General features: G+C 38.7%; 1 protein-coding gene across 5 annotated transcripts in view; it reads right to left on the minus strand.

Moving 5' to 3' along the window:
• The window catches only part of mef2cb (myocyte enhancer factor 2cb), a 70,348-nt gene extending 67,393 nt beyond the window's left edge, over nucleotides 1–2,955 (minus strand). For 2 of the 5 annotated variants that reach the window (XM_065965216.1, XM_065965205.1), the window contains exon 1: nucleotides 2,696–2,951. The gene's annotated coding sequence lies outside the window, so the exon portion shown is untranslated. Of the gene's footprint in view, nucleotides 1–2,695 lie in introns of all 5 variants that reach the window. The other 3 variants (XM_065965214.1, XM_065965222.1, XM_065965219.1) reach the window with 3 other exon arrangements.
• Between the last annotated feature and the right edge of the window lie 24,201 nt (nucleotides 2,956–27,156).

Below are 27,156 nucleotides of genomic sequence, written 5' to 3' on the forward strand. Positions count from 1 at the left end.
CCATACTTGTAGGTTGCATAACTTGCACAATGTCACATTTTTACATTCAGAGTTTTGTTCTTGTACTTTTTCTATTACTATTTCACTGATTACCTGTCCTGGTGACAGTGCCTTACCCATCTCCTAAAATATATTCTGCTATAGTATTAAAGCCTACAGTGAAAACCATTTCCAATCCCCATAGTTAGCATTACACAGCAGAAGTCCCTCCTGCAAGCTGTTGACCTCAGCCGATTCCCCTTACAATTAAAGATCACTCAGCATGGCTATGCAACTTCTCCCACACTCTCAACAAGCAGCTGATAGCATCTTGCTGTGAAGAAGAGTGAGCAGAGTGGAGTATAATGTGTGTCTAAATGAGGGATCACTAGCTCTGATGTGTTATAGCGAGGCCTAGCGACCGTCTGCGCGAGGTCTGCGTTACACTGTGCTGGGGCTCGGCAGACGAGCGGCAGAGTCTAAAAGCTCTTTGTGTCTCCAGGATCACCCCGACTCATTCTTATTCAGACATGATCAGAGGGGAGGCAGGCAACTGAGATTAGCTGCAGATCAAAGGAGCTGCCTCGCGCCAGCACTCGTGTTTGTAGGTTTAGGCAGCCCGGCGGGCCAGCGTTGTACAGTGGCAGCAGAGCGACATACTGTTTTCTGGCCTCAACTTTGCTCCGGGGGGTAGATAGAAAGAGAGTTTTTTTTCTACAGGAGGCTGGACTAAAGCTGGAAATCTTCCAGAATTAAATAGTAAAGACAACAGAGAGAATGAAAAGGGAAAACAGGAGCAGAAAACTGTTACTGTAAGCCTTTACAAAGGAACAAAGACCTATGTACTCTCAATACCATCACAATGGAAAAATGCTTCCATATGTATCGTGGTTCAGAGATAATTTGTTTGAAAAAGAAATGCACTGTCTGCAGTAACTCTACAACATGTGGCTAAGTGTTGGCCACCAAATAACCATGGAAAACAATTACTACCTTAACTACTGCCATGCTTTCTATCAGCAGTTGTTAAAGAATAAACTAACACCAAATTATTTCAATTCAACACATCACTGAAAACTTCAAAAAGCATATCTGTACTTATTAAATCAACAAGCTCAAATAAGCAATAATCACAACTCTATTTATCTTGTAATAATTTCAGCAAAGTTTGAGCTTTTGTAGTATTACCTTTAATATGTCCCTTTGCCAACTTGAGATAATATTTGATTTAATCTTTATACATATTCGAGACAGATAAGCTCCCCGCTTCAATACGTTCGGTTTGAAACAATGGACCTAACAGAAGAGAGTGAAGATAAAATGACAGGATGGGGAGAGTTTCAAAGGTAGAGCAGCAACTGCGTAAGAGCGCCCGCCGCCCTACAGAGAAAGAAAACAACGCGTTTCCTCAACTCCGCTGACCATCAAAGCCGTGGAATTCAGGGGCCGAAAAGCTAATAAGTGAGGACCATGCAGTTCCTGTAAACTGGGTCAAAGTTTCTCAGGTCCTGCCTCTTTAGGTGCATACGAACAGGACAGTAGAGATGCCCAGGCTCAAAATAAAGGGCAGAGGGGTGCATGTATATGCTTCGACTTGTGTCTATATATGTTTGATTTCCGGTGTTTGGGTTGTTGAAGGGATGCAAAATGAAACCAGAAATAACCCTCTGTGTGAGGGTTTCAAATTCAGGAATAATATTAATTCTCCTCTTATTTTATCCAAAAGCTACAGTAGGATAAAAAGTTTAAGGAAAGTTTCCAGCAGTCATTCACCACTCATTAACATCAAACAAAGCCTTACTTTAGGATAAATTCCACCCGGTTGTTCTGGGACAAGAGCCCCGATGTAAAACCTTTTCTTTGGTTGGGAGTAAATCCTATCTCATTAATAAATATGACAACACTTCCTCCTTTCTTTCAAAACTTTGCCCGATGTGTCTTACTTAAACAGCAAACTGTGTGACACTTATTGCTAGTGAAGTGTGTGTCTGCCACTTAGGTAGCTACCTCGAGGGAGTGAGTCATTTCCAGAGCAAACAGCCTGTTAAGGCCACGCTCCTTTCTCCCACTGATGATTCCAGATAGTGCAGCGAGATGTTCTGCGCAATTACCCTTTAAAGTACCAGTAACCTAAACTGACTGTGAAGAATTAGAAACAGAGAAACAGCAGAAAATAAAGCTCCACTTTAGGACCTTAACCATTTGTCTTGCCTTGGAGGAAGATAAATGCAGACTGTTAAAAGTTAAACACACACACACACACACACACAGCTCCAGGAGCCTCAGTGTGCTCCTCTGTCAGAGCTCCACAGAGGTGATTGGCAACAGCTGGGATGTGACTGTAAGACTTTCACTGCTGTCTTTCTACTTTGTGAAGAGCAGCAAACTTAAAGTAAACATCTATTAAGTGTTTCATCCAGCCACTGTGTAGTTTTTTTCATCATAGGACTGCATGACAAAGACATCATTCATAGATTCAGAGAGGCTTTAATGAAACAATTAGGTGACGGCACTTCAAAATAAATTTCCGAGTGGATCAAATTGAGCAGCTCAAATAGCAGAATTATGGCTTAATCTGTTAAACATGTCATGACCCACTATGCTGACTGGGTTTCCAATCCTGATGGAGAAAGTTTTTCCTTTTTAAAAAAAAAAAAAAAACACTGACAGAATTATATCCAGAGGAGGGAGGAAAAGGTGTTCTGTTAAAACTCACCCGTGCCGTTTCTCTGCTTCCCCAGGAAGTTTACGCCCTTCAGCACCAGCTAAGGCCCAGCTCTATCAAAAAGTTCAAAAATCAAAAAAAAAAAAAATATACAGGAGAAAGTTAATAAAAAGAAACTTTAAAAAACAAACAAATAAAGAGCCTAAAATAAATGTCCAGCATGTGATAAAGCCAGACCAGCTGGCTTTGAATAGAAACCCCTGATTTGGGTTGTGTGTTTGCCTCCCAATCTCCGTCTGAACTGTAACCAGGTCGGGTTCTTTCCAGCCACCCCCATACCCCCTCTGTCCCAAATGAATCCACCTGTTCCCATCACTCCTGGGTAAATTTAGCCTTTAAGGGATCAGTACCCCCTTCAAATACACACACACACACACACACACACACACACACACACACACACAGAGAGAGAGCAGACCTTTGTCAGCACTGGCATATATGCCCTGGATTATTGCCCCTCCAAGAATGCTGCCATCCTCACTGTGGCTAAAAAAGACTCCCCCTCCCCTACCACACTTCACACGTCCAGAACTTCAACATGAAACCAGACAGACGGCATTCTTTTCATTAGTTTTTTCCTTTAGATAGATAAAGGATAGAGCTGTTACAGATACAGCTCAATATCTTAAGTACAGACTTTCATTGTATTCCCTTTACCTGTCTGTAATACTTATACCATTGTTAATTAAATAGGCCAGATCTCTGAATCATGGACAAGATCTTGAATTTGATGATCCAATCTCTCACAGCTGTAAAAAATTATAAATAGTCTTTGCTGTGAAAATGTACTGTTACCGCCTTCATAACCGGCATTAAGGTAATCTATTTTGTTCATACCTAAATAATCCAATGAAAGAGATTAGCCAGCAGCGATAGCATCTAGACAGATGTCAAATGCCAGCTGTATTGGTGTACACCTACAATTTAGTAATTATAAGCTCATTTAGAGAAATATTTTGATGACTCAAATCCGCTCACAGTCTTGTTTGTACAGGGAGCCATAATGCTCAGGAAATGACATTTTAACCATTAATACCTGATACAATCATACACGTACTTCCAAGAGCAACGTTTTCAGTTTTCCTAAGCTGCTGGCACCCTGACTTTAAAACATTTCTCCTTCTAAATGATGCATTCACAATAATTTCAGTATCAACTAGCTTAAATCATAATACCCTCCGTTAATTTTTTAACACAGAGTCTTTGGGGGTTGACGGAGGGTTAATGGTATTTTTTTTTAACAATTATTTCCCAGCGAGGGTCTGACACCTGATGCCAAAGTCTAATGTAAATACTGTATGATAATCCTAAATTGGCGTCTCATATTTCCCTTTTAAATCACCTAATTTGCCAATGTTGGGATTGATAATAGAAGGAAAGATGAGTAGAACATCGATTGGTATTTTCCCAGAAAACATCCAAAATAGGGAATCCACAGTGATAGCAGATAAAACTGGGATGTTCCCCTGATGATAGATAGTCCCACTGTTTTGAAAGTGTAATATATTTTGCATTGATCCCAGTGTATTGTTTACATGTTTCTTGGCATAGATAATCAACTAATCTGTTTATTTTGGGGAATTTTCTGTCACCATGACTACCTGTACCCCTATACATTGTCTGGTCCATGATGTCCGATGACATCATAGATAGGAATTCAGTGATCTTTTAGGTGTGGGTGCAGAGTGCTTGATGGATGTGTGTGGGATTTAATGTGATTATAACATCCCTAGATAAGGCAGAGAAGCACTGTCTTACAGCAAAGTAATATTCGCATGGTGACATTATACATCTCTGTGCCTATGCCTCATAGTCTGTTACAAGTTAAAAAATGTAGTTTTCTAAATTCATGATCTTTAATTATATTGAAATGTATTCAGGATTAAAAGCCTGTAACCAGATTTAAAAAAAAAAAAAACTGTTACAGGTTTTAAAAAAACAAATGAATGCTAGAAACGGGTTCATTTTATATTTGAATACATTCTATATTTTTTTTCAGCATGACTTCATGTGTCATCTGCAAAGGTATCTTAATTTAACTGCCAGAGATCGATCCGTTCTGTCTCCAACCCAGTATCTGGGAAAATCACAGTATTTTCATAATTTTTCAAAACATCACATCATCACTCTAATGACTACCTTTTCTGGAATAAATCTCATATAAATCAAAATTGTGAGAGTTTAGGTTCTAATTTGAACAAGTTAAAGTTGAATTTAGCAAATTAGAAAAGCCTGTTTTGGAGCCCCTGCTCGGTTCCACAGGAAAACCTATACTGTAACTGTGTCAAAGTCAAACGCAGAACAATATTTAGCATTTCATCAAGTTTAATCTAGTTTATACCTAACAGTTTTATGAGAGAAAGTTCCTTTTATGATAAATTCTATGAATATCATTGGGAGTTGTATATCTATTTCCTAATCTTTCTATTTCCTAATCTCTTGCTGCTTTGTCCCTTGTTAATGGTACCATGAAGGGACCATGTCCAAGCACAGAGGACTAAAACCTGGCGGTCTTTTCATGAGAGTGGCAGGGTCAAGGAGAAGAAAAACAGAGCAAAGCACGACACACAGTCTATAGCACACTGTCGACCACAAGAACCTACAAGGTCACAGCCCAGTCAGTAAAGTTTAACGGTACATCCTGTCCAAATTTAAATTAAATGAGCTAGTTCACATAGTTTGTGTGAGATTTTTGTTTTGCCCATGTACACATTCGGGTACATTTGTTTGTCTTTGTATGTTAATGCGTGTCACTACCAAGAGTTTGGTTGTGTGTCTGTGTGTTGTGTGGCTCACAACACTGTGGGCCATGCCGGTAGGGAAACACAAAGCCTTCTGTCAGCTCAGAGGTGACGCACGTTCCGATGTGAGGTGTCGCATGGCGTCTACTCTGAAAACGCCTTTTACTCCATTTTATTTTCTCTTTATTTTTCTGTTGCTTTATCGTGAAATCATCAACACAAAATTAAAGTAATTATTGTAATGAACACGCTGACAGGTTTATGTAACTCTGGGTGGATTTATGAGGGCTTTTATAACATCTAAAGTAAGTCCAGGGCAACCCTGCAGCCTGGCTTGGAGTTGCTGATTATGAGAAACTCATAAAAGAATTGTGCAACCGAGGTTGAATTTCTTTTTTGGTAAGAGTCAGGCAGAATATCATAGAATAAGATTTGATTTTTGGTGATTTTTGACATTTCTATATCCTGTAGGATCATTTCTTTTTTGGCCTCTGTGCAGGAATGGCGTGAGCTGACTTCAGCGTGTCTGCCCAGCCCTCCTGCTTAACACAAGGTCGCTCTGTGTGTGTTCAGCCTCGGAGAATGAGGGGAGGCCACGGCGCACAATCACCACTAAGCACATACCTTTCTGCCCCACAGCCCCACCAGCCCAGACACAAACCCAGGGGCTGTATGTTTATCGAGCGTCTCAGGGTAAGACTGCTGATTTAGGACCACTGCTCGGGTCCCCTTTAACCAGCATTTTCATCACGAATCACTCCAGATGAAAAGATTTTGAAGCGCTGACTTAAAAATCAGCACTCAGAATCTGATATGTTTAGTAAATACCAGCCAAGGCCTTAACCCTAACGTGGAACACAGTAGATTAACAAAACCAGTCCTCTGGAGCTCTGTCATGATGGGCTCTGTTGGTTTTATAAGAGGCCCCCTGTGACAGGATCAGATAAAACACAGCAGGAGGATGGTTTGAAAGGACAGTACTAGAGAGAAAGATCGAGAGAGACAAGGACACAGAGAGAGAGAGTGAGAGAGTGTGAGAGAGAGCACACACCTCAATCCAACAACAATATTTTGACTGAAACCTTACCCTCCCCATCTGGCTCTTTTGAAGGGTGGATTATGACTGGTGCCATGGCTAACTCTTTATCCCACACTGTTCCTTCTGTAAGTTCACTCTTACATTTTCTTCCCAAAGGACAGTTGGGGGAAAGTGAGTCATGTGACCACTGTCAAGCCTTCAGAACATAAATCATGCACCAGTATTTTTTAATTGATTGACTGTGAAATTATCATGAGTCATATATAGGCAATTTAGAGCACATTTTCTGGAGTTAATGAAAATAAAGAAACATGATATGGTTCTTTATAAACTTTAAGTGTTAAAGATTGAGAGTGGCACCAAAAGCTCTTCTCTCCTTTTCTTTCTCCACAGTATGACTTAAACGTTGTGCCTCGGGCACCATCTTTAAGTGACGAGCGGCGCAATTGAAACATCAGCCTCCTATCTGCAAATTTTAAAGAAACGCGACAGTATTATATTTAAAATAAAATAGGATGACTTCTTCATTAACCAGTTGACAAGTGAATTGGACCAAAGTCGCAATATCAAAACTAAACACTTGATTAATATTCACGCTTTAAATTTTAATCCCTGACATCAGCTTCATCATTGAATTCAATCTCAATGCTTTAACTCCCATTTTCTCCTTTTTATTGCTCTTAGTATTTTCACCCCTGAATAAACCTTCATGGCTAAGAAGTCAATACGAAGTGAGAAACCAATGAACTTTTGATGCCATCTGAACTCAACTTTGCATACTGTACAATATTCAATGATGCCATATTAACTCAGTATATGATCCTGACTTCCTTTGAAAACATGCCAAGCAAGAAATCGCCCTTAACTGTGATTTTCATAGTCAGGCTATATTTAGCATCATGCATAAAGAGTTGATCCTTAGCTTGTTGAATCAGAGCATTACATATTCTAGCCAGATATCTTTGCCATGTCAGTGCAATAATCTTTGAACAATAAACCATTTAATTTTTTCATTTCTATTCCTGCTGTTAGTCATTGGAGTGCAAGATACATACAGTATGTATGTGCACCATTAAAGGTATATTACTGGTCTGCCCAGTACTACTTTTGGTCCATATAGTGAACATCTTTAAAATATAAGGATGATCTCATGGGCGTTGCACAATTGAAATCTTTTCAAATACTTCTGATTTTTTTCATGTCTGTGTTTGGGTGTGTACTTTATGGTTTTTATTCATTTGCGCTCTCTTTATCTCTCACACAGTAAAAAAGGAGTCATAGATGATTAAGTCAGCCCTGTGCAGTATACATTTTTAGAATGCTTTTAACTTACCCATTGGCCCTAGTGCCAATCAAGTGTTTACAAAAAGTGAAAAACAGCAACAATGAACAACAATAAAAGTCACCACAAAAAGCATCAGAGGATTTACCAAATACTCAATTTATGACCAAAAGCCACTGTAACAGCAATTATTCCTGCTAGCTAGCAGCTGCCTGCCAGCTGTAGCTAACATTAGCCTTAAGCAAACTTCACATGACTATAGCATCCTACTCAAATCTAACGATGCTACCTTAATACAGCTTATTCAGGCAGTCCTCTTCTTTATCCTTTTGATTATCCTCAATTTTTCCCCCTGCAATTTCCACCACGTTAGCAGTTATTAGTATCAGTTCTGGAAGTACCAGCCTGTGAAGCATAGCCACTGACATCCTCCACTTTCCTTTTTTTACAGACAGAAATAAGTCCATAATCAGCTGATAAGTTTTGACACATAATAATGAAATAATCAATTAGCTTATCCTGCATTTTGATCTGGCTTGCATGGAAGGAACAACCAAACACAAAGGCAGAGGTAAACTGTCATGACTTGCTATGGGCAGACAGGGGAGGTGATACATAAAAAAATCTAGTATTTGTACATTTTATATTTTTAATTAGCCTAACTGTGCCCAGCTCTGTGCATTGATATCCGAAATAAAACTGAATGACTGCTACACTCTACTGTTACAGTAGCTGATGTCGATCTATGACATGAGAAAGTACAGTAAAACTGCCTTCAGCCCTGACAGACCAAAGCCTAAGAGAGTACAGGGCTCTGGTGCCCAGGGAAAACAAAGTTTCAGACCAGAGGTTTAGGGTGTTGTCTGGCTCCTCTGTCAACTGCATTTAACATGACAGAACACAACTCTGACTCAGACCACATAGATAGACAACTTCTGACTATGTCAGGGGAAAAAGTGATATGTCAGTTGTTTCATTGTGGCAAAGTCTTTACGACTGCCACGCATGCAACCAAATGAAAGATTTAACTTGTTTAAGATACACAGAAGGAATCTAAAGAAAGTCAGGGTTGAAAAGTCCTGAGAACCCAATAGAAAGACTCATTGTATATATAGATCTCTATCAATATCTTTTGTTTAAGGTTTATGTGGTTCTTCCAATATTATCGTCTTGTGTTATTTGTTATTAATAATTTTCAATAGAAAAAATACTTGCTATTCTAACTTACAATTATGTTGCAGTATATACCAGGATTCACTAGAATAGGGTAGGGATAGAAAGTTCAGTATCTGCTGAAAAGACATTGTGATTTTAACCTTAAAAAATCCCTGAAAACCTTTATCTGCATTCACAAAGAGACATGGATTATAAAAAACATATTCTTTATTGTACTAATACATTGTTCTTGCTAGCTGGAATACTTCCCTTGCTTTTATTTTGCTAGAGATACATAATTGTAACCGTTCACTGGTTTGGAAATTCATCATTTTTGAAAAAAAAATAATAATAATTTCGAAGATTATCATTAGATACAATCTGGTAATGAATAAACTTTAATTAGGTGGGACTTCCCTGTGTCAGGCCATACACTGTTGCATCTCCCTGGGATTTATATTTATATTTCTGATTTATATTTCAGAGCACAGTGTGGTATTTCTCAAATTAGCATCTTCATTAAAAGGTGTCTTGTTTCTTCCATTAGATGCTGTCATGGCTGCAGTGCTGTAATCTGTCTGATGTAAATCCACCGTGCTTTGTGCTTGCTCTTGGTAAGGAACTCTGCAGGGCTTATACACATGCCTGCCAGCCACGACACACACACACTCACACATCCCAATAAAACGAACGCAGACAAATACACACGTAGGCGTCATACAGAGCCATACACAGTGAGCACACACATACATCACACACCGATGGTGGATGCATATAGGTTCACAGAAAGAAAGGGAGAGCATAACTTGTCATCCTCCGTCAGGAGCACTAATCATTTCAAAGTGTTTTTCTCGGTGGCCTGTGCCACACGCCCTCCATGTTGAACACTGGAGAATAATCATTTAAACGTCTCCCAATCAGCCCTTTTGCCATCTTCAATTACACCTTTCCACCCTTACATTTGTATAATTTTCTAATCGAGGCGAGGCGTTGGGCTGTCAAATGTGCCAGAGAGAGCAGCAAAGCAGCGCCAGAGACTGACAGATGGATCCACCAAGAAGGAGAGGCCTGTCCCTGGATCTTCCATATGCCCTGGCACTGCTGGTGGATTATGATCACATCAGGCTGGATTTTCGCTTTCATTATTGGAGATACTAATGGTTGTTCTCCTTCTGTTGACAACCATGTATTTCCTTATGCAATAAAACCAAATAGTGAGTACAGGCTTTCTTGGAAACAAGGCCAAGAGGGAAAAATAGTATTTTATCAAATTTGCACAAAACGTAGAAAAGGGAAAGGCTTAAGAGAGGTTTAACATTACACAGGATCTCTAGTTATTCCTACCTAAGCGCTCTGCAGTGACAACTTGTGCTTACAAGACCCATGATTCTGCTATGAATTGATTTCATGTCATTTCCCAAGTCTAAAACTAACTTTTGCTAGGGCCACTAAGGGGTAAAAGCATTTTTAAAGGGCGGCTCTTGGTTGAACTTAGATCCTCTCAGTCCTGCTTTGAGTAGATGGAGGTGGAGTGCTGGTGTAGCTCTGAGTTGTGAAGCCATTACAGCATTTTAGATTAAAGTGCCCAGCTGCCCACCACTCTCCTGACAAGAATAATCATCTAAAGCCAAAGGACGGTGAGTTGTACAGACCACCACCACCTATCTCTCTTCTTCTTCTTCTACTTTTTGGGACAGAATTTATTTGATACATAAACTGCAGGACTTAACTGTGAATTGTCCTATTTTTCTCTCTTTCATTGGTATTTCATTTTCCATTTATAATATCCAATAATAAGTGATATCAAACATGTAACTTTTTTACCGTTCCCTTTAGCTGTTTCCATTTACTTTTCAATCCGTTACAAGTTAATTTTACGTGGTTAAGTTGTAACTGTCGATCTATCTGAAGTTCTTTATTTTATTTCAAAATAAAAGCAGGTTTATTTTTGCATTTCAGGTTTCTATCCAAACCTGATATGCAAAAAAATTTGAATTTCAAACATGCGATTGAAATTCAATTGATCACAATTAACAATTAAAATTAAACGACTAATTGCAATTTCTAAAAATTCCTAATTTGACAGCCTTATTTTGAAGCTTGAGCCAAAGCTCACTGGACTCTGTGAAAGAAGTCCAGTTAAGGATAAAGTTTTGATTTACCATGAACTGGATAACAGAGAACACAGACTGACAGCCCTATATGAAAAGTTTCTCCTAAAACTAGTAAAAGAGATCATAGGTAATTGCTGCCCACTTATTTTGATCGTTACGAACCATATGTCTCCCTGGGAGCACTGGAGCTCACTCGTCTCGTAAGTTCTTTGAGATTGTTCGTGTTTAATCAATCTTAAGTCTATTATCATTATTTTACATTTTAAAGTAAATCAAAGAGCTATAACTACTAACATCAGCCATACGTCTATTATCATTAAAAGAAAGAAATGTTAAAGAGAATCTTAGAGCTCTCAACTTCTATAATGAACATAATCAGTCCTTCCCATTTCATTAGCATTATAGTTGATAATATTCATATTGGACTGATCAGTCTATTATCATACTTAGCTGTTTTTTTTTTTTTTTACCATTATTACTGTCATTGTAGCTATAAATCTATTTGACTCATTAATGTTCCATCTCTTTTTCTGCATCTCCTTCTATCCCACTTTCCACAGACATGAGTCTGGATCTGCTCAAGGTTTCAGCCTCACACAGCCACACACACACACACACACACACACACACACACACACACACACACACACACACAGATTGATAGTAAATAGAGCTTTGTTGTGAATAAATGTGATACATTTGTTTTAGCCTGTGGTTTCAGACTCATTAGAAAAGATCTTAGAGATCTTGGTTTTGACTTGTGTAACTGATTTCCTCCATCAGCTTTCACAGTGAATCTGAGCCAAGGCCGAAGTCTAAAGACATGTTTTCAACCGCTCTTAAATGGACAAAATGTGAATGGACAAAATATATGAAAAAGGTTTTGTTGCAATAGCATTAAAGAAGACTTGTATGACACACACACACATCTTCACATCTTTATATAATATTTAACAGTACATGTGTGCTACATAATGAGATATGTATAAAAGCTGTACATCTGTCATGAGAAAATGTAAGTAAGATTTGGTTTTGGTCGAAACAGTTTAAGTTTTCGCTCTTTGTGAATTTTGAGATTCGGTGAGAATATCATCATGTTCCAAAGCATTCGTATAACATTTAGCTTTATCTTATCAGTAGGGGTCAAAGGTCAAAGGCTTTTATAAGCTGTGTAGGTCTAAATTAAAAAAAAAACCTATGTCTCCAAATTGAATAATTAAATATTCTGGTTACAAATGTCATGATTTTATTGATAAGTTCTTATACTTATTTTCAACAAAAAGCCAAGATAGGAAATGAAAGCTGGCAAACACACTGTGATGCTTTAATATTTGTCATTATACATCAGACATAAAAACATGCCAAATGAATTGTAGAACATAAATATGGCTTGTTGAAAAACTTGTATGAAAACAGGAATCTTAATTTGTACGTCATGTCAAACTGACATAATAATAAAAGAAATGTAGAAATTTCAACTTTACTTTAAGTGTTCTTATTAATCAGTTTCCAACAGATTCATAGGAAGCTTAACAGGATATAAAACATAGCATATTGTATCTGCGGCATGTAAACATGTTTTGTTTTTTCCCCTTTCTTGTATCTTTTTCAAAGTTGAGCACATTTGATGAGTTCTTTATATGTTCCCTCTGGAGCAGGCTGGGCTGCAGCTTTACAACACAGATGTGATCATTTCGAAAGGCAAACACTTGGTCTCCTCATCAGAAAAACATCCCTTTGTAACCATCTGTTTGGAGGAGTTTAAACCAATGCTCTGTGTTCTGTCTAGTGTCATTCTTTATTTCTCCCTGCCGTTTGATATTGCTAAGTGGCAGGTATAATTATGCCAGGTCGGTGTCTTGGTTGTAAGGTAAACAACTGTATCTTATCTGCATCTTTATCTTTTTCTTAAAAACAAAAAAAGGAAATATGAATAGCTTCATTGAAATGCTCATGTTTTGTTAACCTTTTAGTACTCAGTGTTTTAAAAGAAGAAGTTATAGATTTAAAAAGAGGCATACATTTTCCTAATAAATCTTCAATAATACCATACTCTGTATAAAAAAATAATCATAGAACAAAATGAATACTATTTTAATAACTGCATTAAACATTACACGTGTTATATATTAACTAGACAACAGACAACATAACCCTAAAAAGACAAATAAACCGAGAGTACTTGTGTTTTTAATGAGCATATTATTGCACACTCAAGTTAAAGATGATTTTCTGCATCACATTATTCTCTACATTGTACACAAATCGTCACATTTTAACCTGCCAAAATAATGAACATAGTAAGAATAGCAGGAATAGTAATTTCATGACAAAACATGTTTTCAGTTGTTGTATAAAATACATCTTTTGCAAAAAAAAAAGAAAATTGAAAAAATTGAGAGATAGAGTTAGACCAATTCTGCATCGGGTCATTTTGCACAAAGCTAATCACCTCGTTGACCCTATCTTTAACAAACCCTTTTTATTTTCTCTTCCAGATCCGTGAAACAAGCTTGAATCGGGTTACCTGATAAATAATGTTTGCAGTGAGAAGTCCTCCGTGTTGAACAGCTTTTCTGTTTGAGGACAAGTGTAGCTGTTCAGATTTTCCAAACTGGACTTCTAAGACAAACAGAAATGCAACACCTCTGCATCAGATTCCTCACCACGGCTGAAGGAGAGAGAGAGAGAGATAGATAGAGAGAGAGAGAGAGAGAGAGAGAGAGAGAGAGAGAAGGAGAACAGACATGGTGCAGTCACATTTATACTAGGTGTGTATATATAAAGTCAAATGAGATAATGATATCTGTCTATTCAGATATGAAAACATGGAATCCTTGCACTGATGAACACTTTGTTCTCACAGTTGAAAACATCCTCTGACTGGTCATAAGTAAGAGCCACCTGTCAACACTATTTTCAGACTCACTCCTCAGTCAGTATCAGCACTATACTGTTTTTTCCCCCCTCCAAGAAACCAGGGGATAGAGTCAACACAGATCACAAAATATAATCTTTATGTTTGAAGACAGCTGTTCTAAATCCTTAATTGAAAGTAGGAATCAAAGGTAGCATGAACATGATCACTCAGAAATGTGAAGTAATCCGACGGAACTGTTTTATGTGTTAAGGCGTAGCGAGGCACTTTTATGCTTTTCCAATAATGTAAGATGACACTAAAACAGCAAAACTAATGTTTCATGCTGACATGTGGAGGCTGAATATTGTTCTTTACATGAATTTTACATTTCAGGGTAGTCATAGTGACTCATCCAGCAACTAGGTTTCATGCTGCTCAACACAAAACCTGTCAAGGTTTTTTTCATGTACTAGCAAGATTTACTTTCCAACTTGGTGGCAAAAATGATTTCCTATTTCCCTGCCAGTCAAAAAGTTAAATGTTTCAGGGGTTTCCAGATTGTTAAACATAGATTTTGGCTTGTGGTAGGCAGGTGCGCTGCCCACTTCACACTTGTACTTCTGTTTTTTTAAAGAAAGTTGAAACATCTTTCCATATTTTGGTTACTGAGGCTGTCCATAAGGTGTGTAGCTGAAAGGAAAACAGCATTGTATCCAAATGTACAGAGGTTGTTGTTCTAGTGCTTCGAGACCTTTTCACTGTTTCACCGCCTTTAAATGTATGTTTTGTTACAACGGTCACCCATGCCACACTTTGCCTTGTACCTGATAAGTCATGGTTTCGTGTTGGAGACTTGATAAGGCCGCTTGATATGGAAATAATAAAGTATGATTGGAAACAGTAATTGCTCTGCGCCTCATCTGACATAACTTCTGTTCCTCAAGTTTTTTGTAACTAAAATATGCTACTTAACATATTGCAGAACTCTTCATTGTACAAGCAGTCGTACTGAAGTGGGAAGTATATAGAGCATTCACCAACAGCTATCCCTTGAATTTCTTCAGCTTTTTATTCATGGGGCTTACTTCTTTTGAAAATGAACACAATATAATCTATATTTAAACAATTTAAAAAAAAGAAGAAGCTGTGTGAGTCATAGATTATAATGAATGCTTAATTAAACTGCTTGAACAGTTTAACATCACTGTTACAGTACATAACGTTTGGATGAAGGACGTAAAACATATAACCAAAAACAAAAGTTCTGTCACAAAAAGTCCCTTAATTGAGCTTCTTTACTAGTTTTATGCTGGCAGATATGAGAGGTGTTGTGAAAGTAAGATTTGCATCTCAAATCATAGTATGATCTAAACTTGAAAACTTTCTTTTTACACAATGAAATAGTAACATTAAAACAGGCCCAATAAAATTAATATAAAGGAAGAAGAAGGAGGGTTCTGTTTGTAATTTATACCCACTATTGTTGATCTACATATTAAAAGAGATAAGAAATCACCAAAGCAGCCGAGGTGTGCTTTTGTGTACATAATTTCCCTATATGATGGCTGCTCAACCACAGGCACTAATGAGTAATGTCTGTACATACTCTGCACTGAAACCATGGATTTATTAGACAACAGGAAGTTTAATCAAAGTTCACTTTCAACCTGTATTGCATGCTATTTTGATGTGTTGCACTCTGTGTAATAAAAATTCCCCATCAAATCTCAATCAAAGCTACGCTGCTCCTCCACAAGCTATGGCCCTCTGAAATCCTTGTGTTTTTTTTTTTCTTCCTTTTTTTGATACGTCGGATATTTTGGTAATAACAGGGATGCAACTCTTAGTAAAGTTATGAATAGCAAACTATAAGGAATGTCTAGTTATAAAGTGTGTTTTAAAAGTGATACTAAAATATGCAGAAATGTTTACCATAGAGTTAATACAAAGAGCTTTGCACGCACAGATTTGATATTTCTTATGACAAAAGCAATATCACAAATCAAGACATGCTGCAAAAAGAAACACACCAACAAATTAACATTCTGCAGGAATTTCAAGAGCTGAAAGAGCAAAAAGACTAGGAGGAAACGTCTTCCAGTAATTGTCTCAGCAAAACTTCCTTCTTGAGCTGAGAGGCGAGGGCTTGGACCTCCGCTGCAGCTGATAAGGCTTTGTGTGGACTTAGTTATTTTTTGGGGGAGTGGTGCAACCCGACTAAGAGACTTTATTGATTCAAATTAATTAATCCACTTACAGAGGAAGGGGATTCTGTAGCTCTGGAGCGACTTAAATTGTCCACACAAATTAAACTGTAAATTTGTTGCCTTTAATGATATTCCCCAGTAATTGAATTGCAGGAATGCTTCAAAATATGTGGCATTAGCATGCAAAAACCATGTGTTTTAGCAATGGATAACCCAAATAAATTTGATATTAATTAATTTTTGATACGCTTAAAGCCTGCAGTATTTAGTGTGATTGTAATTACCATCTCTGTCGGTAAAGTAAAAGCACGTGGGTTTAGTGAGGGAAAGCAGATAAAGCTAATACAAATTCATGTCTAAGATGATAGCAAATAATATACAGAAAATATATGTGCAAAGAGGGTTACTGGTGCTTTTATAACGAAATGATATTATTTCAATTTATGCATTATTTTATACAACATCCAGAGATGAGGCTTGTTTAGTGCTGTTCAATGAAATACAAACATGTATCAGTAGTTCTGTCATAGTTTTTTTTTACTTTCAAAATATCTGTTCTGGATTGGGGCTGGCAGCAGAGTTATAGGTGTCCCATATTGCCACTGTTCCTCTTTTTGCCTTGCTAATACTTTTTGACAGCCGTACCACAACACGCCTGGCTAATCCGGACAGGAAAAGCAAAGATTACACATTTTGTACCTGTGCAGATGATGTTACAATCAGTCCATGACAACTGCCACTACCCATGCCAAAAAATGAAAAAAGTCAAAAAGACGGACATGGTAGAACACCAAGTATGACATAATTATCCCTTTCTCATTTGCTGAGTGAAGTTGGGAGGATAATTGATGCAGTGTTGTTCACCGCACATCTGTTTGCCGTGACACTTGCCACAGCATGTGTGTCTCTATATTGCAGTGTGTATGTGTGTGTGTGTGTGTGTGTGTGTGTGTGTGTGTGAGCGTTTGGCTTATTCTGGCTTGAGACAGGTGAAAGTGCCTTTGCACCTTTGCTGTGAAAGTATTTCTCACACACAAAGACACACTTAAGCACACATCCTACATTCAGAGAACAGTGTCACACACAAATAAAAAAACAACACCCATCCCCCATGTGTTTATGAACACAGAGTGTGTTGCATGTAAAACAACAAACTGTCTTAATTTAATCTTAAATTTGAACTATGTATTGTTAATAAAAGCCAATAATTATAACAACAGTGTTTGATCAAACATTTCCATATACCTTGGGTCTTAAAGGACACTTTTACAACAAGAAGAAAACCCCTAATAGGAAATATTTTTATTGTAAACTTTTCAAAATCTGTTATTAAAAATAACATTCATATAATGTTTGATGTTTATTCTAATTTCTAATTATTCTATTCTATTTCTATTTATTAATTATTCTAATTTTGGCCACATAAAGTGGCAGCTGTCATTTTGTGCGTTGCTTAGTAAAAAAAAACTATCAACCTACTCCCTCATCTTACTTCTCTTTGGGTTATTAACTGGACAGTATCTTGACCCTGGTTATTCTAAAAGTCATATACTGTCAGCATGCTTCAAGTTTTTCTTGGTAAAAGTGAAAAATCGTGGGGCCATCATGAGGCCAATAAGGAAAGAAAGATTACTCACAATGGGGGAATTTTGCTACTGTAGCTGTCTGTCAAGTTTCTAGAGAAAAGCACTAGAAACATAGATCTTTTTATAACTTTGGGCATTTTGATAACAGGAACTTGATTTACCTAAGTCCCCATATCCTTAAATTTGCGTCTACAGCAATGCGTTTTTGTGGGCGAAATATGCTGATGAGAGAGGTAACAGCGAAATTCAAAACCTGATGCAACAGAAATTCAGGAAATGATCACAAGGTCTTAATGACGCATTATGTGGTATGATGTAATAACACTGCATGGCAGGACAATGTGAAAATATGCTTATTGAAAGTCAATATGGAGTCTTTCTAGTGGACAAAACAATCAATACTGTCATCATTAGAGTTTGTGAAATTGTTAATAACTGCAAGCTAGTGTAGATTTTAGTACATGGGCACAAAGTTTCACTTTTCCATGACCATTAGAAGACTTGCAAACTTTTGTAATTGAAAATATCTTGATTTCCTGCACAACCCAGTCACAATACAAGCTGTGAAATAATTACAAATTGTGATTATTGTTGAAGGACATAGAGCTTTTTCTTTTTTAGTCTTCAAACTGACGTATATCAATTGGAACTATATTCCCTGCAAATTAAAACCAAAGCCTACAGTGTAGGAAGCCCTGCATTGGGAGGAGGTCGGGCTGAATGGAAGGGTCGAATGAAAACTTTCACACTTGCCTTTGTGTCCGTTGTGAAATCAAAAGAAAATGTTGTATAATTATCATAACAAAAACCTCCAAATTCCTTAATGTAAGTATATTTTGTCTACAATAAATGAACAAGCCACAATGCAACACTGAAAAGCCATGCTCATAATGCCAACTAAAAAGTAATAGTAAAATACGTGTTTATATACATTATGAACTGAAAAACACTTTCACAATGCCCAAAAGCCTTAAGGAAGTCAGTTTTAATAGAAAAGATAGGAGAAAGTCTACAAAGGGGAGGAGATGTCGCTGGCTGGAGGTGTCAAACAAAACAAACACTCAAACCCCAAAGATAACTAGTTTGTGCTACCATTGAAATCAAGGTGATGCTGATCTACTACTTAGATCTTAATATTCCAATGTAAGGTTTTGCCAAAACTTTTCCAAACTTCAACCAATATTATTATGAACTATATGTTAGAGAAGAGTTCTTTTTCAAGGTTCCATTTCCATTAGCACTGTATCTGTGGCGCCTGTATGTACCAGCACGTAACGCAGTGATGAGGCAGTGGACATGTTGTGTATTTCTTTGTTGAGAATTCAACGTCATCTTCTTCAAGTTTAGTTTCAACCAAATGAAGGTTTTTTTAAAGGAAGAATATGCTGATCCCATAGATGTCGCCCTTGAGCACCAGCATGAAACCAAAACAACTCGAGCTGCATTGTTGTGTTAGCATGCTAATGCTAGCGCTCTTTAGTTTGCTCGTATCTTCACACTGCATGTCAATTTACACAAAATGACCGTGATCTAAAAACGCTTACGTGGCATTCAAAAAAAAGCAGTGAGTTTTCTCTAGTCCCTCAATTAAACAACTTTTATACTCAAGAGGATGAGCCGGCCGGCCGTCTCGTCGATATAAACACGCTGCAGATACGACTCGGGAAACATCACAGACAGCGGGACTCGGGTGTCACACTAGGAGGATGGTTGACACTTAATGCAGCTTTAACTATTTCATATTTACTGTTTGCTTTCCTGTCTATTTATCTGTTTACACAGGGTTTAATATGCATCGCAAGCATGAGAGTGGGAAGACTTTTTTTTAACAATCCTGACAGGGATGCTACAATTCTATTTGGAGATGCTGTGTCTAATGTTTTTTTTTGTGTGCCAGCAATGCTGAATCACAGTTGACGGCATACCATTAGAGCAGACGCAACAGGATGACCTCCCCCAGTCAAAGTTAATCCCCCCCATCTTTAAAAGGACCCTATGGTGAGGGCTAATGAAATGCAACTCCTCTCCAGCTCCCCAGTGAGTGGAAGAGGATTTTTCTGATTGAAAACTTCCTGGAGGTGTCTTGCTTGGTTTGTGAAACGTTGTAATTACTGCTGGGGGTCTCCTCCTGCTCTGTTTGTAGGGGGGCTGAGCAGTCTTTGCTTGCGCTCCAGGGTTCTCCCTCAGTTCAGCACACTTAGGCCCGTCTAATTAGAGTCTCTGCCACGTCTCTGCACTGCTGCTGTCTCCACGCACAGCTGGGAAGAACCTCCAAATCACGCTGCGGCACACAAACGTTCACAGAACATAGGTTGGCAAGCAACAACAGGCGACACTCTCCTGATACGATAGGAACATTAGCTCACTTCCTCCTTTCCTCTCGCTTCCATTCATCACCTCCCTTCACCACTTCCTCTAGCACCACCTCAGTCGTCCTTTTTTCTCCATCCTTCTTTCTTGCCTCACTTTGTTCTTCCCGTTCTTCTCACCAAGCTCAGGCGCAGCGGCTACAAAGAGCCCCACATAGGAAGATGAGAGAGAGCAGAGAGTGAAGAGGGTTCAGATGCTGCACAGTGCTTGTGTGTTTTGTACGTGTGTTTGTGTTTTTTCCGTGAGTGTGAAAGTCTGAGGCGGCAGGAGATCGCCAGGGTAGTGAGAGTCGGTAGTACACCCGGAGGCACTGAGAAAGAACAGAGAGAACACTTGCCCCCCCATCAAGAGCAGTTGTTCAACCCCCCGAGGCGAGGTGATGTAGGGATGGGGGGGAGCAACGAAGGGCAGAGAGGTGGCAGGCAAAGCTACACTCGTCTGCTTTTCTCTTTCACCTGCTCACCTTTACAGTCTCTTCAACCCCCCCCCCCAACCGTTCCTTATACCCAGTGGGTTCATGGAGACTGGTGGTGTAGATTTATTCTTTCACTTCTCCTCGTCTCGGATAAAGTTGAGAAAAACACCAGCTGCCTGTATACTTGCAAATTCTATAAGATACAGCAGATGTGCCTATCTCTTGCACAGGTGAAATACTCGAGGATGTGTGGATTCAGTGGGAGTTTGTGCTCAAAATTATCATTCAACATGCCTGGAAGTACTGTCCAGTGCAGGGAAAGAAACTCTTGGAATTTCTACTATCCTTTGTTGTGCCTTTAAGTATTTATCAAACTCTTTGGCCTTGGTTCCAGCTGTGGAACGAGGTCTGCAGTTGTCAAAATTCACCTTGTAAAGTCGGATTAGAGGTCATCCGTGATAAGCGACGGTGTTATATGTATACCGGCTGTATAGTTCTCTGTATGTATGTGTTTCTGTGTGAGTGCTCTGAGGTCTAATGAGGCTGTGCTTGTTTCGATCAAGAGGGAGGGGTGCATAAACATGAAGGGGAACAGCAGCGTTTGAGTCATAAACAATGAGGGATGAAACAGTGTGCAACATGGAGCATGATGTACCCACCGGGACTCATTCACTCACATACTGCATGCAGAAAAAACACACATGCAGACATTGCATCCTGATCAAAAACAACACAAACCAAAGAGCGGCCGTGATTTGAAGAGGTCCTTGATGGGATAATGTTTGAATGCATATTTCCGCTCTCGTAAAAATATTCCTGTATCAAAGAAATGAAAACAAGAAGAGCTGATGGTTCTGTCCCCCCCCCTCCCCTCCTCCCAACTATACTATCCTGCACCTGGAGATTTGAGGGAAGTGACCATATTGACCAAATTCACTCTCACTTCTGCTCTGGCTTTTCCTTCATTTCTCTGTCTGTCTGTCTCGTGCTTGTGAACAAACACCTGCAGCAAGCCTGTAACCACGCGCAGCGCTTCAGCAATCTGCTAATCCTCTGATTTACAGCTTGATGTCCGGTGAGTAGCCAAACCACTCTGGCACATGGTAACTTGACATTTCACACTTGACGTTTATTAGACCCACTCACCTTTAGGCGACCATACAAAAAAGAAAGAGCAACAAACACTTATGTGTGGAGTTTTTAGACTAAGGTCTCTGTAAATGTGTAACTTAGAATAGAGCAATAAAAGAAAGCTGGTCATGGTTATGTGAAATGTTTGAGTGTTAGTTTGCAAAACTTAGCGAAAGTTTGTGCAATCTTTTTTTTTTTTGTGTTTCTTGTACTTTTCGGAAGCATTTTTGTCTTTAATTAGATCATAGAAGTTGTAGGAGGGAGAGCGGTGGAAAAAAAAGAGCTCCTCAACACAGGGAAGGCCCTATATATTAACAATGGGGGGGATGGTTAAAACTTTTTTCTCAATGTTTGTTCTTCTTTCTTTTACATTTTTTTTATGAACCTGTATCGTAACTCGGAGTCTTTCTATCTCAGACAATATTGCAGCCTCCTTGTTCAGTTATGCAGAAATGTTGGATACCAATATTTTTTTCAAAACTGGAAATGATTGAGTTGATGCTTAAACAGCTGAAAATAACAACTTCCAGGTGCTGGTCGTCCCAGAAATAATAATTATAGGCTTAAATAGATCGAGGAAAGAGAAGCAAAGTTCAATGAGGACAACTTTTAGCTTGTAGTAACTGCTGTTTGTCTGCTGACAGCTTTATCAATTTCCCTTGATTTTTTTTTACGTTACCCATGACAAACAATGTGAGCTCATAAAGTGGTGACTATTTTACATGCATGCAAAATGTATAAGCAGTTCAAATTAAAAGGACATTTTCATCAAAACAAATATGACCACTTGAAAAGCTAGTCAAATGAGGTCTTATTCGTTTTCTTTTTAAATTATACAATATGGTCATCATTGAGGCAAGTTTATTGAGGTGAAAGAAAGGTACTTTAAATAATAACACAATCAGAAATACTTCTTTAAGCCTGGGCAGACATGTAGTTAGTTAAGTATATATAATAAATAAAATAAGTCTGTCATTTTCTTTTATTTTATTGCCCGAACTCAGCTCCCACTTTTAAAAGCACGTAGTGTTATTTGGCCTCTTTCCCCTCATGATTTCACCAGTAGCCTAACACTGTCATTAACACTGTCAAAGAGCAGCTCTTAAAAACTATGCTTGCTTTAGCTTTCCCCTCCACCGTGCAGGCTATGCGGAAGGAGTTGTCATCAGTTTAGTCCTCGCCCCTGTTTCAACACATCTCCAGGGATCACTGCGTCTTACGCAGACATTTACATTTACTCTTTTTATACGGATCTGTTATATCCGCTTTAAACTTGTTTCTTGGCAGGTTGACCTGTCGAGAGGAAGCCCACGGTGCCTAGCAGCCAGTTGAGCTATGTTCAAAGGCTGATAGAAGTGTTTTCAAAAAAATGCCTCTGGTTTCAGCCTCTGGGGAGCTGTGAATACTCTGGAGAGCATATTTTCTACGGCAAACTCAAGAGTATAGGATATTATATAGGAAAATGAATAATGTCCACAAGGAAAGTTTATGTGTCAATAATAAAGAGTCAGAGTATATGACTTTATAAATTATATTATTTATTGATAATGTCCTTTTCCCTTCTATCTTTGATTTAATGAGATTGTGTGTTTGGTAAATTATACGAATGCTTTCTATTAACAAGAAAAATGCTATAGGTCTAATCTAAAGCACATTTAATGTGCAATGAAAGGCAGAGATGGCGAGAAGAAACTGTTGCAATAACACATGAACGGATTAACTTTCCTTAAGCAGATACTGATGTACATGCAGAGTTTCACCAGGCTAGAGAAATTAAAATCAGTCATGGCTCGCAAAAGAGGGAGTATCTCCATCGCCTTGTCCTCAAAAGCAAAGATAATTGCATGGGAGAGACCATGTGAGCGTAATCTTGAAAAAAGAAAGAAACATAAGTACAGTGCTGTACATCTCCCAAGCATGAATGTGCAGGCAGCCACATAAACAGACAGACAAACTACACACATGTGCAAACACCAGTTCTAAAATAAAATGAATGTTTTTTGTTTGTTTGTGTGTGTGTGAAACAGAAAGTGAGAGTAAAAGAGAGAAGCAGACAAAGACAGAGCTGCACGGCCTCCCATCTCAAGGAGGGAGAGAGATACGACTGAGAAAGCAAAGAGGACGTGGGAGGCAAGCGGATGGGTGAGGGGTGAGGGGAGCCCATCTAAACTCATTTTGAAAATCAGAACTTCTTTTCTAAAGTCAGCATTTCAAATCAGAGCGTGTCCCCTCTCATTTAATGCATCATTTTGCGAAGTGATAAATTTATGAATTAGACATACATCCTTTTTACTTTTAAGATACTAGGCCTCATAAGGGAGGGAGCAGTGTGGAGGATTTAAGAGCGTTTCGCCGTGTCAAACATTAAAACCCACAGGGAGAGCATCAGCACAATTAGACCGGGGTGAAGGGAAGAGAGGGAGAGAGAAAAAAAATCCACAGACAAAATCAGGATCTTAAGAGCAGCAGCGTTATTCGTCTGTACAGTAACGTGGTTATCTGTCGCGGGTGATCCTTTTAAACGCTTCGTTTGCAGGGATAAAAGCAGAGCGGAGGAAATAAACTTAGTTCTGCCTCCAATCTGCAAATCCTTGGTGGTCATGGAAGATGATCCCAATTTGCTTCTGAGCAGCACTGTCAGATCTCACAATAATAAATAATTTAAGACTATAAGCGGCAATTATGCTCGATAAATGTGGGAAGCCTGTGGACCACTGCCTGCTGTAGCCAGACGATGCTGAGGCTTTCTGCAAAAATACACCAGTTCCTACTTATGTCATAGCCAATTAATCATGCACAGAGGTTAATAAGAAATGGTTGTTTATAAATGGAGAATTCACACAAAAATGCTGCAGGTATTCAAGTTTACATAAGGTAACAGTTCTACAGTCTGTAAAAGTTCAAATAGAATAATTAATAAAAGCTTAATATTTAGAATGAGTAGAGTTCGTTTTGGTTGGTGTTGCTTTATAGGCAGTTTAATACCTTCCTGAGGTCCTTAGGGCTGAACACATAATTAATGTCACTATTACTAATTTGTATTGTCTGTAAATACCTAGTGTCCAATAAAACATAAGAAAAAACATGTAATATCTCCCTATTTAGGGACACTATTAGCAAATATTTACAGATATGGGATCCAAAAGGCGGCTGCAACAAAGATGTTTTTTTGTAAATGCTTTTGGAATATTTTTACCAAAGATTACTTGACAAAGACAAAACAGGTGCTGTCATCAAATTGTTCCTTTTGCCAAGACAGCAGACCAAATAAAAAACTCTAAGATGTTTGTTAAACTACTAACAACATACAGTTTGACTGTATAACAGTGTTTTATGACTTGTGTAATGTTTTTACTTATGACAACTATGAATCAAATAAAACTCATTTTGTATGGATCATTACGAGTTAGATCATTCAGTTTCCTACATGTTGTTTCTGTGGTTAAAAACTTGCTAGAGCAGCATTAAAACTAACTGAGTTCAGACAAAGACCAGTTGACACGTAAGAAACTGCTTGAGCTTATTGTTCTCCCGAAGAAAGGCCTAGCTCCTTTTAGAAATCTGAGCTCGGGTTTTGATTTCTCTCTCGGTGGTGTGGTTTGTTCTCTTAGGAGCCGTCTGCCTCTTCTGTAGCACCATGTTTGCTGTTTGAGTGTGCCAAGAGTACGCCAAAACATCAAGTCTGCCCCAGCATCCCGGGCTGCGTATGTGAGACACTAAATGCAGAACAACAATTACATAATTAATCAATAAAGGACGAGATATTACTCCCTATTGTTTAGTCTTTTTTTACAATCTAATGTCATTCAATTAATCTTTTTAGAAATGAAGATTTAAAGTAAACCTCCCCCCAAATCATCATTAGTTCTTTTTCTTGGAAGAAAATAGTGCCAACACAGCATTCACATTTATTACTGACTGGGAGCCTTTTAATTCCAGGATGTGAGTTGTGGGGTCTGTTAAACAGTGTGCTCGTTTTCATTTTTAGGCTGCTGAAAGCTGCGGAGAGAAACAAAGCCAGGGAGCAGCAGAAAATGAGACTTTGGCAGCGGCTTCTATTTACCCAGAAGAGTCACTCTGTCCGCTTGGGTTAGATATTTTAGTGGCCGCTGGAATCCAGTATGTGAATACCTGCATTGAGCCATCAAGGTCTGAGGCAATGCTGCGAGGCCACGGACAGGCAGGAGCCACTGGTCACCACAGAGTGAACACGGTGCCCTCATGCTGTTTGCTCCTCTGCTGTATGGCCACCTCTGTGTTTGCTCATGCATGGATATGAAATAGCAGCAAATATGATGTGATGTGTGGAGCTGAGTGCCACCTTGCAGGAACCAAGATGTTTGCTTTTTTTTTTTTTTTGCTTATGTGTGTTTGTTTGTGCAACTCCTGACAATCCTGGTGTGAATATGAGTGAAGGTGTGTGTCCAAGGATAATTATTTATGAAAGGTTGGGTTGTTATGTGCTTTGACTTGATTTTTAAATCATACTTTTCTAAAGAAGCACATAAATTATCTGGATTTATAACTTAACTGAAGTGGAATCACATTTAATCTTAATGATGTTTGTATTTTTTTTTTTTTTTTTTAAGAATTTAGTGCAATTTCACACTTTTTACTTTTAATCACTTCAAACAAACAGAAAGAGATGGTTTAGTTGCAGCAGTATCTTGAACTAAAGGCCGGCATAAATGAGCATGCAGTTGGAGTATTCCTGGAATACCGTGAATTTGGTCACAGGGGAGTAAAGAGTGCAGAGCCAGGAGGAGAGCACTAGAGTGTAGGGGTTTGAAAGACAGACGAGGGAAAAAGAGAGAATTCCCAAAGACTTAATTCTCCTTCGTTCTCTCTTCAAAGCCAACACTGTCTCTGCTTTCCCTGTCCAGTAAGGCTGGAATCCTGCAGTGAAAAGTAGAGGAAAGAGACGGCATTATAAGAAATGGCATTGTGACACTATGCGCTGTTGACAGAATCTTTTAAAGTTAACAGACCGTATAATTCATCCACTAGAATATTAGTACATTCCCACTGGCTGGGGTTAGTCATGGAGCACTGGAAGGCCTGTTTTCTGTGTGTTGTGTCGTGGTTTGGGCTGAAATAAGCTTATTATCAAATTTGACTCTGAAACTCCCTCATTTCTAGCAATGCATGAAATGCTCTGTCTCATCTGTGAAGCCGGCTGCTAATGCTGAGTGGCAGGTACTCGAGAACAGCGCCAAAGTCCAGTCTGTCGCCAAGGTGATGACGTTATGGCAACCAGCTGTCAAACAGCCGGATAACCGCCACCGTCGAAAAAGACGCTCCACAGAACCAGATGCTGCTAGCATTTCCATCAATTAGGAGTCAGGAGGTGGGTGACTGTTGGAGGAGAGGGACGCCAGCAGAGAACAGAGGAACAGCAGCATCACTGTCAGACACAGGAGCATGGACACTGAGGAACAACAGGACTCTGCTGAAGGAAAAACAGAGGAGAAACAGAGGGAAAAGCTGAATGTAACAGTGAAAGAACCTGAGTAGTCACCCACGGCAACTAATTAAAAAGGAAAAGTCATCAA

This window comes from Labrus bergylta, chromosome 2, assembly GCF_963930695.1.
Source record: "Labrus bergylta chromosome 2, fLabBer1.1, whole genome shotgun sequence".
Taxonomy (NCBI): domain Eukaryota; kingdom Metazoa; phylum Chordata; class Actinopteri; order Labriformes; family Labridae; genus Labrus; species Labrus bergylta.